Source organism: Stegostoma tigrinum, chromosome 8 (assembly GCF_030684315.1).
Source record: "Stegostoma tigrinum isolate sSteTig4 chromosome 8, sSteTig4.hap1, whole genome shotgun sequence".
Classification (NCBI taxonomy): Eukaryota; Metazoa; Chordata; class Chondrichthyes; order Orectolobiformes; family Stegostomatidae; genus Stegostoma; species Stegostoma tigrinum.
The window spans coordinates 7,813,979-7,838,238 of NC_081361.1; the positions used below are offsets into that span (position 1 = coordinate 7,813,979).

Here is a 24,260-nt window from a genome sequence, read left to right on the forward strand (position 1 = left end):
CACATTAGACTGTGTTTGATACCCTGTATCAGCTGGTACCACAATCCACCAAATTCAGAGCAAGGCCCTTCTCCAGTTTTAGCAGCTTTTTAATTGTCTTCTCATACAATCTCACAGTTACTGCTTTCCAGGGTAAAGCTGGAAGGAAAGGTTCCCTCTCACGACATCTCCGCACTCTCTGCATTCACTAAGCAACCATGTTTCTGGTTTTTGACCTACCCCATAATTACTGTGACTTCACATTCACTGATCTCTTCTTCTCAATTTTAAAAAGACACCCAGAGGGAGGGTGAAAAGAGGGAGGAGGAAGTGAAGAGTGAGGGAAAAGAGGGGAGTGGGAGAAAATGTATATGAGCAGAGATGAGATGTGGAGAGGTGAATGAATAAGATCGGGGAGAAGAGAGCATGAGGGAGGCGAGAGGAGGTGAGAGAAAAGAAAGAGAGGGAGATAGCAGGGATGAAGGGGCTAAGAATATATCTCTCTCACACACACAGACAGACCAACGCACACACAGATTCACATGTATTTATATATATATATATACATAGACACACACACACACATACAGTCAAATATATTTATAAATGTGCATATGCACACACTCACAGAGTCACATATATACATATATTTATATATATGCATACACACACTGAGTCACACATATATACATATACATACACACACACATGGAGTTACTCACATATAGTCTCACACGTAATACACACACACACACACACACACACACACACACACACACACACACACACACACACACACACACACACACACACACACACAGTTAAAAAGGTGCCCATTGATGGTATAAATGGGAATCTGTTGTTTCAGCTGAGAAATCTACACAAAATAGCACAGCTTCATGACAGCTTGTGCAGACTGCAGTAGGACAGAGAGACATGGCCTGGTGAGAACAGGCAGTCACAGCTGATACACACACACACACGGATGGATGGACTGGCTGATGAAAGAGAGCTCTGTGACCTTACCAGATTAAGCTCCTGCTTCAACATTCAGTGTGACTGGTACTGATGCAGGAACCACCGAGCATTCACCTTCCACCCGACTATGAGCTCTGTCCTTCCCCAATTGGAAAATTACGGAGCTGCTGAGATTCAGCAATTCAGCATTCTGTGTGCCAGCCTCTCTGTGATAAGCCACACAGTCGATTCACCCACAGCCCTGCACCTGCAAGATTCACACTGCATCCTCTCTTCAATCTGCAGAGTCTCACTAGCACTGTTCTCAGTGAGACGTAGACCACCGGCTTCCTACCAGGAACAGCACTGGGCAACATCCTGGTCATAGGGACAGCACTGGACAATATAGACAATATTCCAGTCACAGGGACGGTATGGGACTATGTGTGTGTGTGTGTGTGTGTGGGTGTGTGTGCGTTTGCGTATACATGTGAACGAGAGACCCTACAATAGTGAGGCACGCGCTCAGTACTGACCCTCCAACAGTGTGGTGCTCCCTCGGTACTGACCCTCTGACAGTGCAGCGCTCCCTCAGTGCTGACCTTCTGACAGTGCAGCACTCCCTCAGTACTGACTTCGACAGTGCAGCACTCCCTCAGTACTGACCCTCCAACAGTGCAGCATTTCCTCAGCACTGACCTTCCAACAGTGCAGCACTCCCTCAGCACTGACCCTCCGACATGGTGGCACTCCCTCAGTACTGACCCTCCAACAGTGCAACACTCTGTCAGTGCTGACCCTTTGACAGTGCAGCACTCCCTCAGCACTGACCCTCCGACATGGCGGCACTCCCTCAGTACTGACCCTCCAACAGTGCAACACTCTCTCAGTACTGACCCTCCAACATGGCGGCACTCCCTCAATACTGACCCTCCGACATGGCAGCACTCCCTCAGCACTGACCCTCCGACAATGCGGCACTCCCTCAGCACTGACTAGTTGACAGTGCGGCTTTTATAACAGTGTGTTTGTTTTGCAATATTCCTCAAACACAGCTCTCATCTCTCTGTGAGAGATAGTGAGAACTGCCGATGCTGGAGCCAGAGTTAGGCTTTGCAGTGGGGTTATAACTCACTCACATCTCTCTGTAGTCTCTTTGCAAATTCACCCCCGATATCTTTCCCACCAGTAGCTGCTGGCTTTGAAACTACACATGGGTTGATGCCTCTGTTCTTCGTTAGACTACCCCAAATTGTTTCCTTCACTCCATCCTCCTTTATCTCTACCTTCAGCCACCAAATGTTCCCATCTCTCTTGAGAACTACACACTTCACATTCTTTTCCCAACTCTGATGAAAGGCTAAGCTGAAGTCAACTGAAATGTTAATTCTGTAATTCTCTCCCCCCAAAGAGATTCTGCAGTAGCAGCATTTAAATTTCTTCAACTGGACAAATTTGTTACCTGACAGTGACTTGAGCTGACACTCTCACTCACAACTTCGGGGAGTTTTTCACACCTCTGCAGGTCATTCCTATGTTTGATCAGTTTTTAAATCTCCAGACCCTCATTTCTGAAGTCCATTCAGCCAACAGCACCACTCAGATTTTTTGAGCTGATGCTTATATACAGCTAAATATCGACTACAGCGCAAAACTGAACAATCACCCTGGAAGCTGCACTCACGAAGCAGCAGGTCATTAAATCATTGAAGGGAACAATGTCACAGAGCCTGTTTTGTAACTGAACACTGCATAGGATGAAACATCGATTCTCAAAGTTACTGACTGATTTGTAATGGGAAGCATGTGTAGGCTTGCAGGAGCCAAATGACATGCAGCCAACTCTAAGAATAGCTCATCAACTGTTTCCAGACAACTCTTGGTGTACACTTTACACCCTGACTGGGAGAAGCCAGGAGTAGTAGCTGGGACCCTTTGTGAATCACAGCGTGCTACTGACATGAAATTCACCTTCATCCCAACCCAATCAGAAAGGGTTAAGCCTTTGTTCATTCAGTGCATGGCCATTCATCTGCGATCAGGCATTATATGTGTGTGTGTTTGAGGAATGTGTTTGTGTATGTGTGCGTGTGCTTGTGCGCACGCATGCATGAGGGGTATGTGTCTGTTTGAATTTGGAGAGGCTGTATGTGTTTTTGTTTGCAGTAGTTGTGTGTTTGTCTGTGCTTGATATATTTATGCAGCAGGAGTGTGTTTGATGTGGTTGGGAGATTGTGTGTGTACTTGTATGTTTTGGGAGTTTATGTATTTAGGGAAGGTGTGTATTGGTGCATATGGGGAATGTGCATTATTGTGTTTTAGGATGTATGCGTTTGAGAGAGTATGTGTGTTTTCATGTCTGGGAAGTGTTTGGAGCTTGTCTGTGTGGGGTACGTTTGTGTTTCCATGTTTATAGAGTGTGTATGTGTTTGGGTTTGTGAAGTGTGTATGTTTGGATTGTGTGCATTTTTGTTTTTGTAGTTTGGTGATTGTGTGTGTGTTTGCTTTTGGTGTGTTTCAGGACGCTGTGTGTGTTTTTGTATTTGGGCAGCGTATGTGTGTTTTTGTGTTTGGGGAGGGAAAGTGGGTTTGTGTTTGGGGAGGGTGTGTGTGTTGGGGAGAGTGTGTGTGTATGTGTGTTTGGGGGGAGGTTGTGTGTGTGTGTGTGTGTGTGTGTGTGTGTGTGTGTGTGTGTGTGTGTGTGTGTGTTAGGGGAGAGCGTGTGTTTGTTTTACAGATTCATACAGCACAGAAATGGGCCTCTGACCCATTGAGTCTGTACTGACATAACTACCAATGAAGGTACGCTGATCCCAATTGCCCACACTTGTCCCATATCCCTGAAAGTTATGGTATTTGAAGTGTTCTACCAAATATTTTTTAAAAGGTTGTAAGTTTTCCAGCCTCCATTACCTTCCCAGGCAATGCATTCCAGATCCCCACCACCTGAGTGAATTTTTTTTCTCAAATGTCCTCTGAATCTGCTGCCCCTTATCCTAAAAGTATGGCTCCTCATGATCAATCCCTCATCCAAATGGATCATCTGTTCTCTATTCAACCTATTCACGCTTGTCATAATCTGATGCATCTCAAACACGTTTGCCTCAGATGTCTCCACTGTAAAGAAAACAATCCAAGCCTATTGTAGTCTCTCCTTACAGCTTAATTACTCCATCCCAGGCAACATCGTCTACACCCCGTCTAATTCTATCACATCTTTCCTGTAGTGTGGCGACCAGAACTGCATGTGGTACACCAGTTGTGCTCTAACCAACGCACTGTACAACTCAGACATCATCTCCTTGTTCTTATACTCTATGTCACGACTGATGAAAGCAAGTGTACCATATAGCAGAATATAGATAGATTGGAGAGTTGGGCAGATAAATGGCAGATGGAGTTCAATTCGGGCAATGCAAGGTGATGCTTTTTGAAAGATCTAATTCAAGAGCAAACTGTCCAGTAAATGGAAAAGTCCTGGGGAAAACTGATGTACAGAGAGATCTGGGTGTTCAGGTCCATTGTTCCCTGAAGGTGATAACGCAGGTCAATGGAGTGGTCAAGAAGGCATGCGGCAAACTTTCCTTCATCAGACGGGGTATTGAGTACAAGAGTTGGCAGGTCATGTTACAGTTGTATAAGACTTTGGTTCGGCCACATTTAGAGTACTGTGTACAGTTCCGATCACCACATTACCAAGAGGACGGGGATGCTTTGGAGAGGGCGCAGAGGAGTTTCACCAGGATGTTGCCTGCTATGAAGGGCGCTAGCTATGAAGAAAGGTTGAGTGGATTAGGATTATTTTCATTAGAAAGACAGAGATTGAAGGGGGACCTGAATGAGTTCTACAAGATCATGAGGGGTATAGACAAGATGGATAGCAAGATTTTTCCCAGAGTGGGGGACTCAATTACTAGGGGTCACGAGTTCAAAGTGAGAGGAAGAAAGTTTATGGGAGATATGCTTGGAAAGTTCTTTATGCAGAGGGCAGTGGGTGCCTGGAACGCGTTGCCAGCGGAGGTGGTAGACACAGATATGATAGTGTCTTTTAAGATGTAAAATATATGACAGGTTTAGACAGAGGATCTCGATCGGCGCAGGCTTGGAGGGCCGAAGGGCCTGTTCCTATTCCTGTGCTGTAATTTTCTTTGTTCTTTGTTCACATGCCTTCTTAACCATCCTATTCACATGTTCTGTTAATTTCAGGGACCTATCAATAATCACCCCAAGATCCCTCTGTTCCTCTAAGCTACCCAGTATCCTGACATTCATTAAATACTACCTTATCTTGTTTCATCTTCAAAAGTGCATCACCTCACACTTATCATGGTTAAATACCATCTTCCACTGGCATGCCCATCTGACCAAACAATCCATATCGTCCTTCAACCTACAGGAATGATATTATGAGATAATAAAATGTGAGGCTGGACGAACACAGCAGGCCAAGCAGCATCTCAGGAGCACAAAAGCTGACGTTTCGGGCCTAGACCCTTCATCCTTTTTTCAAGGAGGTGGGATGAGGTTAGTAGGTAGCGGGGGGTGCGGCTTGGGGTGGGAGGAAGGGATGGGTGAGAGGAAGAACCGGTTAGGGAGGCAGAGACAGGTTGGACTGGTTTTGGGATGCAGTGGGTGGGGGGGAAGAGCTGGGCTGGTTGTGTGGTGCAGTGGGGGGAGGGGACGAACTGGGCTGGTTGAGGGATGCAGTAGGGGAAGGGGAGATTTTGAAACTGGTGAAGTCCACATTGATACCATATGGCTGCAGGGTTCCCAGGCGGAATATGAGTTGCTGTTCCTGCAACCTTCGGGTGGCATCATTGTGGCAGTGCAGGAGGCCCATGATGGACATGTCATCAAGAGAATGGGAGGGGGAGTGGAAATGGTTTGCGACTGGGAGGTGCAGTTGTTTTTTGCGAACTGAGCGGAGGTGTTCTGCAAAGCGGTCCCCAAGCCTCCGCTTGGTTTCCCCAATGTAGAGGAAGCCGCACCGGGTACAGTGGATGCAGTGTACCACATTGGCAGATGTGCAGGTGAACCTCTGCTTGATGTGGAATGTCATCTTGGGGCCTGGGATGGGGGTGAGGGAGGAGGTGTGGGGACAAGTGTAGCATTTCCTGCGGTTGCAGGGGAAGGTGCCGGGTGTGGTGGGGTTGGAGGGCAGTGTGGAGCGAACAAGGGAGTCACGGAGAGAGTGGTCTCTCCGGAAAGCAGACAGGGGAGGGGATGGAAAAATGTCTTGGGTGGTGGGGTCGGATTGTAAATGGCGGAAGTGTCGGAGGATAATGCGTTGTATCCGGAGGTTGGTAGGGTGGTGTGTGAGAACGAGGGGGATCCTCTTGGGGCGGTTGTGGCGGGGACGGGGTGTGAGGGATGTGTCGCGGGAAATGCGGGAGACGCGGTCAAGGGCGTTCTCGATAACCGTGGGGGGAAAGTTGCGGTCCTTAAAGAACTTGGACATCTGGGATGTGCGGGAGTGGAATGTCTTGTCGTGGGAGCAGATGCGGCGGAGGCGGAGGAATTGGGAATAGGGGATGGAATTTTTGCAGGAGGGTGGGTGGGAGGAGGTGTATTCTAGGTAGCTGTGGGAGTCGGTGGGCTTGAAATGGACATCAGTTACAAGCTGGTTGCCTGAGATGGAGACTGAGAGGTCCAGGAAGGTGAGGGATGTGCTGGAGATGGCCCAGGTGAACTGAAGGTTGGGGTGGAAGGTGTTGGTGAAGTGGATGAACTGTTCGAGCTCCTCTGGGGAGCAAGAGGCGGCGCCGATACAGTCATCAATGTACCGGAGGAAGAGGTGGGGTTTGGGGCCTGTGTAGGTGCGGAAGAGGGACTGTTCCACGTAACCTACAAAGAGGCAGGCATAGCTGGGGCCCATGCGGGTGCCCATGGCCACCCCCTTAGTCTGTAGGAAGTGGGAGGAGTCAAAAGAGAAGTTGTTGAGTGTGAGGACGAGTTCAGCTAGGCGGATGAGAGTGTCGGTGGAGGGGGACTGGTCGGGCCTGCGGGACAGGAAGAAGCGGAGGGCCTTGAGGCCATCTCCATGCGGAATGCAGGTGTACAGGGACTGGACGTCCATGGTGAATATGAGGTGTTGGGGGCCAGGGAATTGGAAGTCCTGGAGGAGGTGGAGGGCGTGGGTGGTGTCACGGACGTAGGTGGGGAGTTCCTGGACCAAAGGGGAGAAAATGGAGTCCAGATAGGTGGAGATGAGTTCGGTGGGGCAGGAGCAGGCTGAGACGATGGGTCGACCAGGGCAGGCAGGTTTGTGGATTTTGGGAAGGAGATAGAAACGGGCCGTGCGGGGTTGGGGAACAATGAGGTTGGAGGCTGTGGGTGGGAGGTCCCCTGAGGTGATGAGGTCGTGAATGGTGTTGGAGATGATGGTTTGGTGCTCGGGTGTGGGGTCATGATCGAGGAGGCGGTAGGAGGTGGTGTCGGAGAGTTGGCGTCTGGCCTCGGCAATGTAGAGGTCAGTGCGCCATACTACCACTGCGCCACCCTTGTCTGCGGGTTTGATGGTGAGGTTGGGGTTGGAGCGGAGGGAGCGGAGGGCTGCCCGTTCTGCGGGGGAGAGGTTGGAGTGGGTGAGAGGGGTGGAGAGGTTGAGGCGGTTGATGTCTCGACGGCAGTTGGAGATGAAGAGGTCGAGGGAGGGTAGGAGGCCTGGGGGTGGTGTCCAGGAGGAGGACTTGTGTTGGAAGCGGGTGAAGGGGTCAGTGGAAGGAGGGTTAGGTTCCCGGTTGAAGAAGTAGGCATGGAGGCGAAGACGGCGGAAAAACTGCTCTATGTCCGACCGTGACTGGTATTCGTTGATGTGTGGTTGTAGGGGGACAAAGGTGAGCCCCTTGCTAAGGACTGACCGTTCATCCTCAGTCAGTGGGAGGTCTGGGGGGATGGTGAAGATGCGGCAGGGCTCAGTGTGGCTGTCTCCTCTGGGGTTGCAGGCTGTGGAGGTTGTGGGCGGAGCGATGAGGTCGTCGGCCGTGGGCGGGGTTCCGTCGGCGGAGACCGTGGGCGGGGTTCCGTCGGCGGAGACCGTGGGCGGGGTTCCGTCGGCGGTTGGAGGATCGGGGTGGGCGGCAGCAGCTGAGGTGAGGGTGGTGTGTGGGCTGTAGTGCCTGGACGTGGAGGTGGTGACTGCAGCAGCGGTTCCGGAAGTTCTGTGGCCGGCGGAGGCGGATGTGACGTCATCGGTGGGGTCTCCGGCCGTGTCCTCATGGTCAATGGCGGCGGGTGCATGGTGGGGGAGGGGCAGGGACAGAGTCGGGATTTGGGAGGCGCAGGAATCCTCTTGTGGGTGGCAGGGGCCAGTGAGTTTGTTGTACTTACGATTTTTGGTGTCCAGTAAAGCTGAGTGGAACTGGGTGTTCAGTCTGTGGATCCGGCGGAGGATAAAAAACTGCAGGGGACCTTTGCAGGTCTGGGAGAGGGAGGCTCTGAGCTGGGGCAGGCTGGATTGCAGTGCCTGGAGGTGCCGGCGCATGGCTGCGAGTGTCTGTTTCAGGACTCGCAGGGAGAACCGCTTCTGAAGGGTCTGAATGTTCTGGGTGTAGAGGTGGTCACGGTTGGGGCAAAATTGGGAAGGCTGAAATGTGGACTGTAGTCCCTTTGGGATGATCTGGTTCCGTAGGCAGGTGCTGAGGAAGGTGATGTGGCTGTGGTACCTGGTTTGCTTCAGGACATGGTCGAGCAGTTTCAAGGCCGAAGAGATTACAAGAGAGTTGCAATGGGAGAGAGATTCCCTGAGGTTGGTCCGGAGGGAGGAGGGTAACTTCTTCAGGTTAGGCATCCCTGGAAGAGGCTTCGCAGTGAGGTTAAAATAGTATCAGAGATAATGGGAACTGCAGATGCTGGAGATTCCAAGATAATAAAATGTGAGGCTGGACGAACACAGCAGGCCAAGCAGCATCTCAGGAGCACAAAAGCTGACGTTTCGGGGATGAAGGGTCTAGGCCCGAAACGTCAGCTTTTGTGCTCCTGAGATGCTGCTTGGCCTGCTGTGTTCGTCCAGCCTCACATTTTATTATCTTGGAATCTCCAGCATCTGCAGTTCCCATTATCTCAGGAATGATATTATCACTACTTTATTAATCTAGAAACCCAAGTAATGTTCTGGGGACCTGTGTTCAAATCGTGCAATGGCAGTTGGCAAAATTTGAATTCGATAAAGAATCTGGAATTAACAGTCTGATCACTGAGAAACCAGAAAAACTCACCTGGTTCACGAAATACCCTTTAGTAAGGAAATCGGCTGACCTTACCTGGTCTGACCTACACGTGACTCCAGACCGACAGCAATGCAGTTAACTCTTAACTGCCCGCTGAGTAATTAAGGATGAGCAATAAATGCTGGCCCAGCCAGCAATGCTCTCATCCCATGAGTGAATATAGAAATAAACTACCAATTTTGGTGTCATCTGCACATTTGCTTTATGTTCCCCCCACATTTTGATCTATATCATGTATGTGTATAACAAGCAATAAGGGTCCCATCGTTATGGTATACCACTGGACACTGGCTTCTGGTCCCTCAAGCAGCCTTCTACCACTACCCTTTATGTCCAAATACTAAGCGAGTTTCTGATCCATCTCACCAAGTTTCCCCTTCATTCCATGTGCTTTAAAGTTCTCAAACAGCATCCTATGTGGGTCCTTCTCACAGGCTTTGCTAAAATCCATATAAACTACATCAACTGAGCTTTCCTTATCCACACACTTGACCACATTTTCAAAAAATTCTGACAGATTTGTTAGGCATGACCTCCTTCTGACAAAACCAGGCTGACTCACTAATTAAACCATGCCTTTGCAAGTGAGTATTAATTTTCTCTTTTCAGAGTATTCTCCAATAATTTCCCAACCACTGATATGAGATTCACTGGTATTTAATTTCCTGGTTCAGCTCTATCATCCTTTTTAAAAAGTGGAACCAGATTACCCGTTGTCCAGTCCTCTGGTAGTTCCCCCATGGGCAGAGAGCTTTTAAAAATTTGTGTCCGAGCCCCCTGCAATTTTCTGCCTCATCTCCCACAGCACTTCATTGGGGCCAGGACATTTGTTTATTTTTTAACCCAAAAGGGCCTTCAATACCACCCCATTTCCTATGTCAAACTGTGCAATTTCCTCACAGTCCATTTTCCTGAATTCTGAACCTACATTCTCCTTTTCCAAAGTGAAGGCCAAAGAGAAGTATTCATTCAAAACCCCTCCAATATCCTGCAGCTTCACACACAGGTGTGCCCCTTTGCCCCTACGCTTTCCCTGGTTAACCACTTCCCTTTAACGTATTTATTAAAATACCTTAAGATTCTCCTTAATCCTGTTTGCAAGTCCTTTCTCATGCCGTCTTTTTGTTCTTCTAATTACTTTCCTAAGTTCCTTCCTGCACTTCCTGTATCCAGTCCTGAACTGTCCTAATCATTCAGGATTCTCTGAACTTATTGCTCCTGCATTTCTCTCTAAAGAGTACATCTTGGGACTGTACACTCCCCAGCTCATTTTTGAATGCCCCCATTGCTCTGCTGTAGACATAGCCACAAGGAGCTTTACCAAGTTTACTATGGGCAGCATGGTGGCTCAGTGGGTAGCACTGCTACCTCACAGCACCAGGGGCCTAGGTTCAATTTAGCCCTCAGGTGACTGTCCGTGTAGTGCTTGCACATTCTCCCCGTGTCTGCGTGGGTTTCCTCTGTGTGCTCCGGTTTCCTCCTAGAGTCCAAAGGTGTGTAGGGTAGGTGGATTGGCCATGCTAAATTGTCTGTAGTGTCCAGGGATGTTTGGGTTAGACATGGGGAGTAGGGGAAAGCATCTGTGTGGGATGGTCTTTGGAGGGTCAGTGAGGATTCATTGGGCTGAATGGCCTGTTTCCACACTGTTGGGATTCAATCATCCTCTGGCTAGATCCTGCTTTATTTTAGTAAAATCTGGCTTCCCCCAATCCAAAGCCATAGTTTACAGGCCAACTTTTTCCTTGTCTAGAACAGATTTGCATTGTACCATGTCGTGGTTGCTATTGCCAAAACATTCCCCACTACCACATTAAACAATTATCTGGCTTCTTTCCCCAGAACCAGATCCAGCACTGTGCTGTCCCTTGTTGGACCTTTCACGTCTTGATACAAAATATTCTTGGATGCATTTCAAGAAATCCGACGCCTCTAAACCATCAGCTTTATGACTATCCCAATTTATGTTGAGGAAGTTGAAATCCTCTAGTATCATTACCCAATTATTGCTCTTACACATCTCCTTGAACTGTCTACATTTTTGCTCCTCTGTTTTCCACTGACTCTCTGAGGGCCTATAATATACTCCCAGCAAAGTAGCTGCCCCCTTAACATTCCTAAGTTTTATCCACAAAAGCATGTTTGAGCTCTCTTCCAAAATGTCATCTCTCCTTTTGCAGTAATTGACTCCTTAATTAGTAGTGTTACACCACCAGCCTTTTTACACCCTCCTCTGTCTCATTTTTGTAGAGGGCATGTGTTTTCATGTTTGTGAACAGTGTACACATTTGAGAGGATGTGTGTTTGAGAGGCTGCATGATTTTGTGCTTGATAAGAGTGTGATTGACAAGTGTGGGGAATGCATGTGTTTTTGTGTTTAGGGAGTATCCGAGTTCTTGTTTTTTGAACGATTTGTGTTTTCATGTTTCTGAGCGGTGTGTGCGTTTGTTTTCGACAAGTGTGTGTGTTTGATGTGTTGCAGTGTATCAACGAGAGGGTGTATACTTTTGAGTTTTGGAGTGTGCGTGTTCTTGTTTTGGGGGAATGCTTAGTGTGTTTGGGAAGTGTGTGTTTCACAAGTTCCAGAGGGTGGATGTATTTTGAGTGTGGTTAGAGTGTGTTTTTGTCATCTTTGGGGAGCTGGCATATTTTGGCAGGGTGTGCATTTTTGTGTTTTTTGATTTTGGTGGACCATCTCTGATTTAGTGTTTTAGGAAACCTGTCTATTTGGATTTGGCAGTTTCTTTATTTATATTTTGTGATGTAGAGTATCCAACTTTTGCTTATCCTTAACGGCCCTTGAATATGAGGGGCATGCTCAACCGTTTCAGAGGGCAGTTGAGAGTCAAACACATTGCTGTGGGTCTGGAGTCACAGGTGGGCTAGTCCAGGTAGGGACTGCAAATTTATTCAGTGGAGTTCAATCCTAGGTGGAATTCGAATCCATTTTCCTGGGAAATTGGCCTGTGCAACATGAATTATCAGTCCAGTGCAATTCCCACTACAGCACAATTTGTATAGCAGTGTGAATGACTGTGTACAGACAGGGACATGTGCAGAAGGAGCTCAGGTTGGGATATAGATGAGCAACATGAGTGGGGAATAATACGAGGACACGATGGGAAATGGACTCCCTTCTCTGGGATTGAAATGTGGGCAGCAACGAGGCCATGCAAGGTCAAAGGGGGAGCTGGGGAATCTGGGATTGGGAATCTACAGAATATAGAGAGACTTTAGAAGGATAGAGGACAGTGACACAGAGGAAGAATGACAGCGATGAGTTGAGATGGAGGTTGAAGTTGCCAAGACATTGTTCAGTGGAGAGGCTGAAGACAAGAAGCTGGGAAAAGTGTTGGTGAGAATATTTTGATCAGCTTAGAAGGCGTGTCGGCTTGAATGAGAGGCACAGGGAGAAATTGGAAGCTTATTTAAGGGGAAGTCAGATGTGAGAGTGGAGCAGGAGAGTTAGAGAGTTCCTGAAAGTTTGGCAATTGGGACCTGGACTGACAGAGCCAATGTGAAGGGGTGAAATGAAGCCTGAAGATTGGAGGGAGGGATCAAGGAATGAGAGATTAAAAATGTATAAAAATATTGGGGGAGATTTGGTGGGAAGAAAGTTATAGGCATATGTGCAAAACTCCATCCAGAATACATACAGAGACAAATGGATACAAGAAAAGCAGAGAAATCTCCAGGAGAATTTTACGGGAAGGAGAAAACAAGAAAAAGAAGAAGACAGAATAAACCAGAGGCCAGATTTAAAATTCTGTTTGAAATGGTATTGGGCTCTGAGATCATGCAATGTTAAAATAGTGTTGACATAGATGGGCAGGTGCAATTCAATGTGCAGAGGGACACAAAGAACAAGCTTGGGAGGGTGGCGGGGGAAGAAGTGGTGGTCTCCATGGAAATAACAAACACAGATGACCAGATTGGGGATCGTGGTGGTGTGAGAGAATAGGTGCAGGACAGGAACTGGTGTGAGAAAAGAACTGAAGATGGAGAGACATAGAGTGAGGATTTATGAAGGACTGGAATTGGACAGAAAGTGCAAAGGACTGGAGCTGCAGAGCGTGTGAAACACTGAAGATGTAGAGATAATCTAAAGAACTGGACATTGAGTGAGAGAGTGTGAAGAACTGGAGATGGAGAGGGAGACAGAGAAGGAGAGAGGTGACGACTAGAGTAAAGCCATAGAATTGGTACAGAAGAAGCCCTCTGGCCCATCGAGCCTGTCCCAACAAATATACAGTAAGTCTATACTAGTCCCAATTTCCCACGTAGGGCCCATAGGCATCGATGTTGTGACACCTCAAGTACTCATCCAAGTACTTTTTAAAGGCTGTGAGGTTTCTGCTTCGAAAACCCTCCTAGACAGTGCATTCTAGATTCCCACCACCCTCTGGGTGAAGAGATTTTTCCTTCAAATCCTCACTAATCCTCCTGCCTTTCACTTTAAAATGATGCCCCCTTGCAATTGATTCTTCAACTGAGGGAAACAGCTGTTTTCTATCCACCCTGTTTAAGTCTCTCATAATCTTAGACACCTCAATCAGGTTCCCCCTCAACCATCCCTGCTCCACAGAAAACAACCCAATCTTATCCAGTCTCCCTTCATCACTGAAATGGTCCATCCCAGGCAACATCTTGGTCAATCTCCTCCGCACCTCTCCCACTGTATTCTCACATTCTTCTTAGAGTGTGGTGAACAGAGCTGCACACAGTTCTGCACTTGCGGCCTGACCAAAGTCCTGTACAGCTCCCATATGGCCGCCCTACTCTTGTAATCTATACCATATCTGATAAAGTCATCCTGTACACCTTATAACATAGAACAATACAGCGCAGAACAGGCCCTTTGGCCCTCAATGTTGCGCCGACCTGTGAACTAATCTAAGCCCCTCCCCCTACACTATCCCAGCATTATCTATATGCTTATCCAAGGATTGTTTAAATGCCCCCAATGTGGCTGAGTTAACTACATTGGCAGGCAGGGCGTTCCACGCCCTTACCACTCTCTGAGTAAAGAACCTGTCTCTGACATCTGTCTTAAATCTATCACCCCTCAATTTGATGCTATGCCCCCTTGTACAAGCTGAAGTCATCATCCTCGGAAAAAGACTCTCACTGTCCACCCTATCTAATCCTCTAATCATCTTGTATGATTGGGAAAGAGACGCAGAGGAGGACTTAGGATGAACATTATTGTGAAATGAAGCTCTGTGTTATAGAACATAGAACATAGAACAGTCCAGCACAGAACAGGCCCTTCAGCCCACAATGTTGTGCCGACCATTGATCCTCATGTATGCACCCTCAAATTTCTGTGACCATATACATGTCCAGCAGTCTCTTAAATGACCCCAATGACCTTGCTTCCACAACTGCTGCTGGCAACGCATTCCATGCTCTCACAACTCTCTGCGTAAAGAACCTGCCTCTGACATCCCCTCTATACTTTCCACCATCCAGCTTAAAACTATGACCCCTCGTGCTAGCCATTTCTGCCCTGGGAAATAGTCTCTGGCTATCAACTCTATCTATGCCTCTCATTATCTTGTATACCTCAATTAGGTCCCCTCTCCTCCTCCTTTTCTCCAATGAAAAGAGACCGAGCTCAGTCAACCTCTCTTCATAAGATAAGCCCTCCAGTCCAGGCAGCATCCTGGTAAACCTCCTCTGAACCCTCTCCAAAGCATCCACATCTTTCCTATAATAGGGCGCCCAGAACTGGACGCAGTATTATATTGGCTTGATGGAGTCTGGGAACTGAATGAGTTTTTCTGAGGCCTGTGTTCTATGAGTTGTTTTTCAGCCGGGTCATGGGATTGCAGAACGCTGATTGATTGTGACAGAATTGGCAAGATTCCACTCAAAATGGATTGGAGGGGAAATGATTATTGGAGAGACAACAACCTGGAGATATTGATCACTGGCTCTAACTCAGTTTGAATGAAATTATTTGCTGACCAAGCTGGGAAAGCACTAGACACACACTGCAAGTTTGTGTCTATGACAGCCAATCAGGAGTCTCCATTCAGTTTCGTTGGTGATCAGCTGTCATACTGTCAGACCCCATCCTCACATATCCACTCTCACCTTGCCACAGCATAGTGTCCATTGTCTAACCATTGATTGAAGGGCACTAGCAGAGTAGTGAGGCAGAGAATTCTTCAAATAGAATCTGACTGCAGCCTGTTACTGGAACCCCTTCATTCTCTGACAATTGACAACATCATGTCACTTGAAAATACCAGGCACTTTACAGACTATAGACATCAGATACACATAGAAATGGCACTGTTGGAGGTCAGTACTGAGGGAGTGCCACACTGTTACAGGGTTGATGCAGAGAGAGTGTGGCACTGTGGAAGGGTCAATGCTGAGAGAGTGCTGCATTGTCGAATGATCAGTACTGAGAGAGCACAGCACTGTCAGAGGGTCAGTACTGAGGGAGTACCATACCGTCGGAGGGTCAGTACTGAGGGAGTACCACACTGTCGGAGGGTCAGTACTGAGAGAGCGCAGCACTGTCAGAGGGTCAGTGCTAAGGGAGCACAGCACTGTCAGAGGGTCAGTACTGAGGGAGTGCTGCACTGTCGGAGGGTCGGTGCTGAGGAATTTTTGATAGTCCCCTTGTCATTAATGTGGGATGTTTTTCTGCATATAGCTGTTGATATTCTTCCTACCCTTTTCCCAAATTTTCCTATTTCTTGTCTCTCATTCATTGATGCCTCTTTCCAGTCATTAAGCTTCTTTTCTCTTTGGCCCTCTCTCTCATTCTGTCCATCCACCCCTTATCCAGGTCTTTCTGTATCTGTCTAACCACTACCTCTCCCCTACTACTTCTCACATCTCACATCAGCCCTCCTCCAAGTTGAGCTGACAGACCCTACTGTGCCTCCTCGTGACGAGCAAGCCCTTAGTGTGTAGAGATAATAGGAACTGCAGATGCTGGAGAATCCAAGATAACAAAATGTGGAGCTGGATGAACACAGCAGGCCAAGCAACATCTCAGGAGCACAAAAGCTGACGTTTCGGGCCGAGACCCTTCATCAGATGAAGTGCACTTAGTGTGTACCTTGGTCCCCTTGGCCCTTCCCTCTCCAGGAAGCTGAGCTCAGCAAGTCAATGCCAGTGTTGTAGCTAGACAAGCCAGTCAATTTAGTCCTTATACTGGGAAATAAATACTGGTCTTGGCACAGGCCAACACATCTCAAAGAATAAAATCATGTAGCTACAGTAATATTTCAGGATGGATCAGCAAGGGCTGAGTTAGCTGTTTTCTCTGTTCTTATATTGTCTTATCACTCATTCTGTTAGCTACTGATTGAAGGATCATTATGGAAAGAGAAAGATCTCTTTGTAAAGTTGGAAACTGCCCAAACATCTTCAACAAGCACTTGTGGCATACCATGCATTCACGCACAGTTTTGCTGCGACAGGCACAGCTAGATACTGCTGCCTCTCTTCTGTGGCACTGTCAGAGAGACCTTGATGTGCTACATTGATGGCTGTGGGTGAGGGAGCATGGGGTGTTGGAGCTGGGCCTGATAGTGGCAAGTTTATGCCTTCAGCCCACAGATACAAACACAGACATAGATACACATTCACAGCTCCACATGCACACACTCATACGCACAGACATACAGACTCATGCGCACACAGAAACTCACACACCGACACACACAGCCCCCAAACACACACACACACACACACACACTCCTTAAACAAACACACAGTCCCCTATTCACATGCATACACATATGCACACACACATACTCATGCTCAGACACTCACATGGTCTCAAAAACACATAGACCCTCACACACACAGAGACTCTTTCACATACACAGACTCACATACACAAAGACACAGACAGTCTCACAGATGGACAGTTTCTCACACACTGACAAACAGATGCAAACACATAGAGACTGCCTCACACGCAGAGAAATAGACACACTGAAACTCACGCAAGTGCATGTCACAGACACAGAGAGAATCTGAAACACAGAGATATCAGCAAAAACAGGCTCTCACTGACACATATAAACAGACACACACACACAGATACAGACAAGGACAAACACATATTTGCAAAAACACACTAACACACACACAAAAAGACCTGACACACTCACACAAGCACACACACACACACACACACACACACACACACACACACACACACACACACACACACACACACTCTCTCTCTCACATAAACACACACACACAGACTTGCAGACACAGACCCACAGATGTACACCTACACACCCTAACACACACTTCCAGATGCAAATCCAGCTGTACAGTGATTGAAACAAGGTCAACCAGGTAGGCCACATTGAATATAAGTTCTCTAACTGAGGGTATTAATCTGGCCCCGGCTGACAGATATAAACAAGAGTGTCAGAGGTTCCGTCCACACTGAGAGCTGGGTCTGAGGGAACTGGATCAGTGTCAAGGTCTCTCCACATGTAAATAAAGAGTGATTTGGTGATGGGATACTAGCCTCTGTGGACCACACGCAGACACACACAGCCCCAGACTCTTACAAAGACTTTGACGTATAAACCCGACACATACACAGATCCCAGCAATGGAGTCAGTTGAATTTCCAAGCCCCATGTCTCCCAGTTACTACCTCTCCCACCTTCCCAATAAATCTGGGAGGGTTCCAAAAGCCAGATGCTAGGAGACAGATGTCTGCCTATGAATGTTGACAGTCCTGTTGGTGAGTGGACTGCATGCTGACTGGTCCACAGCTAACTGGCCGTATGTGGACTGATGCCAGTGTTAATGTTGTCACAGGAGGATAGAACAATGAGGTGTGAGAAGTTTCAATGACTGCACAGACAGACTTGTGCAAATAACAGCTTAATGCGTATTTAATGGGGGAGGCTGGAAACAAGGCTGCTCATCAGAGTTCCCTCACTGTGAGGAAACGATACAGGAGGGTTGATAAATACACAGCCCCATGTTAAACATCTCTGTGAGCTCTGATCTTGTACTGCGGCCAACCCTTCTCTTGAAGTCTCAGCATCGACGAATTGGCAAATAAATGCTGCATTTATGAGTATTAAGACCATGAAAGGAAAGTATTGTTTGAAAGTGTAGGAAGGACACTCTCATGCTAGCAGAGGAGGTCTTTCACATTCTGTTTAACCAGCTTTCTAGAGTGTTCATGGAACTTTGTAGCTCAGGTTGTGGATGAGGTTGTAGACATGCTTGGGCGAGCTGGTGTGTTTGGTTGCAAACATTTTGTCACCCTGCTGGGTAACATCATCAGTGCACCTCTAGTGAAGCGTTGATGTTCTGTCCTGCTTGCTATTTATATGTCTCAGTTTGCTGAGGTGGTTGGCATTACTTCTGGTTTTGATTTTCAGTGGTTTGTACACAGGGTCTAATACAATGTGTTTGTTGATGGAGTTCTGGTTGCAAAACCAGGCATCCAGGAATTCGCTAGTGTGTCTCTGTTTGGCTCGTGCTATTATGGATGTATTGTCCCAGTCAAATTCATGCCCTTTGTTTCCTGTACATAGTAAGACGTGAGAATTGGTTTGTGTCTCTCGGTGGCTAGTTGGTGTTCATGTATCGGTACAGTCAATTTTCATCCAGTTTGGCCTATGTAATATTCCTCACAGTCCTTGCATGGTATTTTGTATATTACCCCAGCTTTCTGTAAGAGTCTGGAGTGAAGTTAACTTGACTGAGGTAAAATCTTGCCTCATGTTGTTTGGTCCAGGGTCAAAGTTGCTTAACTTCCAGTCAGATGTTCACATTGTGGAACTACAATGGAAAATTGAAACAAGGAGACCTCTGATGTCAGCCCAGGAATGTAAACAGCTCAGATTTCACTGCGATACAACCAGTTCTGAAACCATGTTCAATTATTTGGAGCAGGTGGGTTGGGAGTTCCTGCATAGGATAAGAAAGGAAGACTGCCATTCAGCCCCTGAGTCTGCTCTGCGGTTCTATAATGTTGAGCACTTCAATGCCTTTCACCCACCTCCAGACGATAGCACTGTATACCACTGGAATCAGAAACTTATCAATCTCCACCTTAAACATACTCAAAGATTGAGCTTCCATAGCCCTCTGTGGGTAGAGAATTCCAAACAGTCACAATGCTCTGAGAAAAAATAATTTCTCCTCATCTCAGACTAAATGGTGTGCCTTTATTTTTAAATTATGCCCCTTGGTTCTAGTCACTCCCAACCCAAATCCCAAACCTTTCATCTTTGTCTATCCTATCGTACTTAGTATTGTGTAGTTTGAATGAGATCACCTCTCATTCCATGGAACTCTGGAAAATACAGAGCTCTGTTTGTCCAGTCTCTCTGGGACAACTAAGGGACAAATCAATCAACATTTGGATAGTCAAGGTCTGATTTGGGATAGTCAGCATGGATTTGTGCACAGGAAGTCACGTCTGACAAATCTTTTAGAGTTTTTTGAAAAGGTAACCGAGAGGTTGTATGAGGGTAGGGCAGTGGATGATGTCTATATGGACTACGGTAAAGCCTTTGCCAAGGCTGATCATGGAAGTTTGGCTGCATGGGATCCAGGGAGAGCTAGCTAATTGGATTCAAAACTGGCTCACTGGTAGGAAGCAGAGGGTGATGATTGAAGGTTGTTTCTCAGACTGGAGACCTAGAGACTAGAGATCTAGTCAGTGTTGTGACACAGGGGTCAGTGCTGGGGCCTTTGTTATTTCTTACTAACATTAATGATCTGGATGTGAAAGAACAAGGCATAATTTGTAAGTTTGTGGATGATACATACTTAGGAGGTATTGTTGATAGTGGGGAGGTTTATCAAAAATTACAGAGTGAGAATCAGATGAGGAAGTGGGCTAATAATTGACAAATGCAATTCAATACAGATAAGTGTAAGGTATTGCACTTTGGAAAGTCAATCAAGGTAGGACTTATACAGTAAATGGTAAGGACCTGAGGTGTGTTGTGGAACAGAGGGACCTTGGAGTACAAGTACACACTTCACTGAAAGCAATGTCACAGGTAGACAGGGTGGTGAAGAAGGCATTTAACATGCTAGCCTTTATTGGTCAAGGCACTGAGTGCAGGAGTTGGGATGTTATATTACAGTTGTGTAAGTCATTGGTCAGGCTGCACTTGGAGTATTGTGTACAGTCGTGGTTAACCTGTTATAGGGAAGATAGTTAAACTGGAAAGTGTGCAAAGAAGATTTAAAAGGATGTTGCAAGGACTTGTAGGCCTGAGTTACAGGGAGAGGTTGACCAGGATAGAATTATATTGCTTGGAACAAAGGAGAATGAGGGGGAGCCTTGTTGAGATGTATTAATCATGAGATGCATAGATAGGATGAATGCATATAGACTTTTTCCTGGGGATGGGGAATTGAAAACTAGAGGGCACAGGAATAAGGTGAGAGGGGAAAGATTTAAGATGGTCCTAGGGGCAACTTCTTCACACAGAGTATATGGAATGGGCTGCCAGAGAAAATAGTTGAGGCAGGTACAATAGCAACATTTAAAAAAAAACATTTGGATAGGTACATGGACAGGGAAGGGTTTACAGGGTTTTGGACCAAATGCGGGCAACTGGAATTAATTGAGTGGGCACCATGGTCAGCATGGACCAGTTTAGGCTGAAGGGCCCGTTTCCATGCTGTATTACCCTGTGACTCTATGACTCTCCATACAACACCAACCAGGGAACAAGTCTGGTGAACCATTATAGCACACCCACAATGAGACTGGGAAACCATAACTGCATATAATTCTCCAGGTGAGTGGAGCTAAGCTCGTCTACAGTTGCAGAAAGATATCACTTCTCCTGTACTCAAACTAACCTCACTAACACCACCAGCCAAGCCATGGCCACTTAACATAGAACATGGAACTTAGAACATAGAATATAGAACAATACAGCACAGAACAGGCCCTTTGGCCCTCAATGTTGCGCTGACCTGTGAACTAATCTAAGCCCCTCCCCCTATACTATCCCATCATCATCCATATGCTTATCCAAGGATGTTTAAATGCCCCTAAGGTGGCTGAGTTAACTACATTGGCAGGCAGGGCGTTCCACGCCCTTACCACTCTCTGAGTAAAGAACCTGTCTCTGACATCTGTCTTAAATCTATCACCACTCAATTTGTAGCTATGTTCCCTTGTACAAGCTGAAGTCATCACCCTCGGAAAAAGACTCACTGTCCACCCTATCTAATCCTCTGATCATCTTGTATGTCTCTATCAAATCCCCTCTTAGCTTTCTGATCTCCAATGAGAACAGACCCAGGTCCCTCGGCCTTTCTTCATTGGGCCTGCGCTCCAGACCAGGCAACATCCTGGTAAATCTCCTCTGCACCTTTTCCTATGCTTCCACATCCTTCCTGTAATGCAGCGACCAGAACTGCACCCAATATTCCAAATGAGGCTGCACTAGTGTTTTGTACAGTTGCAGCATGACATCACGGCTCCGGAACTCAATCCCTCTACCAATAAAACCGAACACACTGTAAGCCTTTTTAACAGCAAGCTGGGTGGCAACTTTCAGGAATCTATGTACATGGACACCAAGATCCCTCTGCACATCCACACTACTAAGAATCTTTCCATTGACCCAGTATTCTACCTTCCTATTATTCTTCCCAAAGTGAATCACCTCACATTGAACTCTATTTGCCACCTTTCAGCCCAATTCTGCAGTTTATCCAAGTCTCCCTGCAACCTGCAACATTCTTCCACACTGTCCACCACTCCACCGACTTTAGTGTCATCTGCAAACTTACTAACCCATCCACATATGCCTGCGTTCAAGTCATTTATAAAAATAACCAATGGGATGTCTTGGCATTGGCAACAATGGAAAGGACGTGACTTTCTGTAACCATTTTGTACATAACAACAGGGGTTCCTGTTTAACTACACATTTTAAACATACAGGAGCTGACACTACAGCACACACACAGAAGCTGACACTGAGGCACACAGAGACATACAGGAACTGACGCTGAGACATATAAACAGACACACAGGAGCTAACTCTGAGGTACACAGAATCACAGGAGCTGACTCTGAGACACACACTGACAGACAGAAGCTGCCACTGAGACACACTCAAGTTTTACAGGAGCTGACTTGCCATTTTAACATTTCCTTGAATTTTAATGTGTTTGTGAATTAAATTGCATCGCCTCTGGGTTGAAGTGAATACAATGGATTATTTGGACTGAGCTAAGTTTAGACAAATTAATTGCAACATTCCCCAGCTGTCAGGACTAATATGCATCAGGAAAATTCTGTCCCTTGTGGGTATTCCTCTCAAGTCTGTCTCCCGTGCATGTGAGACACCAGGAGCAGGTTGGGGCTGAGTGGGCATCACCAGAGAGAGAGGGATTTCTTTACCCCTCTGGAGCTGAGGGGCTGCCAGGTCCTGGATCAAGGGGTGTTTGCTGGCATGTGGTTGCAGGGAGGGAGCAGTGGCCCATGATGAAATGCGTGAAAGGGAATGGACTGGGGCAGTAAACCCCCAAGCGCCAACTTGCCACCCCCAATACTGAAACAGTTCTGCATGAACACACTGGAGATTGACTCATAAACGGAAGGGCACCACTTTGGAGGGGATACAGTACAAGTTATACGAATCAACTCTTTCTGCCCTGGCACTGCCCCCAAACCGAGCAATCAGGAGAACCACTGTCAGCATAAAAACACCGGAGAAACTCAGCAAGGTCTGGTGTGATCGATGGAGAGATAAAGAGAAACAAGTTAATGAATGAAGAATAGATTTTAGGTAAGAGCAGAGGCAGGGGAATGTAGAGGGCATGGGGGTACATTCTAAAGGTATGATTGGTGATTGGGTGGAAGGAAGGAGTGAGTAGATTAGAGAAGAATGACCATAAAAGATCAAAGTAGATGATAATGAGACAGATTGTGTCCAGAGTGTGAGTGGCGGAGACAGAATCATCACCACACATTCACTGAGAAAATAAAACCAAAAATATCTCAGAATCAAATGGAGTCAGAAGTTTTCTTCAAAGGTATCGCCCAGCCTGTAATTTGTTTTACTTTTTCCTGGGACATGGACATCTCTGGCGGGCCAGCATTTATTGCCCGTCCTCAGTCACCCTGGAGAAGGTGGTGGTGAACTGACTTCTTGAACCCACATGCTGTAGGATGACCCTTAGGGAGGGAATTCCAGGATTTAGATCAAATAACAATAGGGCTTGGAGGGGAAGTTGCAGGGGATGATGCTCGCATGTATCTGCTGCCCTTGTCCTTCAAGATGGAAGTTGTTGTGAGTTTAGAAGGTATTGCCTTTAAGGGGCCTGGTGTCAAGGAGATCACTATGTCAACAAAGTCCATAGTTTGAAAAGAACCCTGAGTACTTGATCATTGAGGGTGGAGGAGTTAAATGGGAAAGTGTCACACTTTCTTTGATTACAGGAGAAAGTGCCATTGGGGTGCATGAGTGAGATCATACAGCAATTGAGATCTGCAGCAAAGAATAAACCCTTCAGCCCATTACATCTGTGCTGGTCAAAAACAGCCATTGAACTACTCTATTTCATTTTCCAGCACTTGGCCTTGCATCTATTGGCATTGCAAGCACACATCTTAAATCTTATCAGAGTTTTTGCCTCATAACATTTCCTTTTATTTTACCTCCTAGTATCCTTTCACATCCCCTTTTAACTCTCCTAATTTCCCTTTTAAATTCCTTCTTGCACATTCTATATCCCTCTAGGTCTCTACAATTTGAGATCTTGGTATCTGCCATAAACCTTGCTTTTTCTGTTAACCCATTCTCTGTATTCCTCGATATCCAGGTTTCACGGGATTTGATAGTCCCACCCCTGTTCTTTATTGGAACATGTTAGCCCTGTACCCTCCATATTTCCTTCTGAGATTTATCCCATTGTTCTGAGGCAGATTTACCAGGACATATCTGCTCCCAGTCCACTCTAGCCAAATCATTACTGGTCTTACCAAAATTGGCCTTGCCCCCAGTTGAGAACTTTGATTTTAGGCCCTTCCTTGGCCTTTTCTGTAACAATTAGGCTGTGGGCCTAGTGCACAGAAGTAGCATAATTTTGGTGGTACAG

The 24,260-nt window shown here is 46.7% G+C and overlaps 1 protein-coding gene across 8 annotated transcripts in view; it reads right to left on the reverse strand.

Moving 5' to 3' along the window:
• Window positions 1-24,260, reverse strand: part of tnr (tenascin R (restrictin, janusin)) — a 153,135-nt gene that overhangs the window by 128,071 nt on the left and 804 nt on the right. For 4 of the 8 annotated variants that reach the window (XM_048539991.2, XM_048539989.2, XM_048539982.2 and 1 more), the window contains exon 1: window positions 1,006-1,328. The exons of 1 other annotated variant lie outside the window; for it this stretch is intronic. The gene's annotated coding sequence lies outside the window, so the exon portion shown is untranslated. Of the gene's footprint in view, window positions 1-1,005; window positions 1,329-2,398; window positions 2,541-24,260 lie in introns of those variants that run through there. 3 more of the 8 variants (XM_048539987.2, XM_048539984.2, XM_048539990.2) reach the window with 2 other exon arrangements.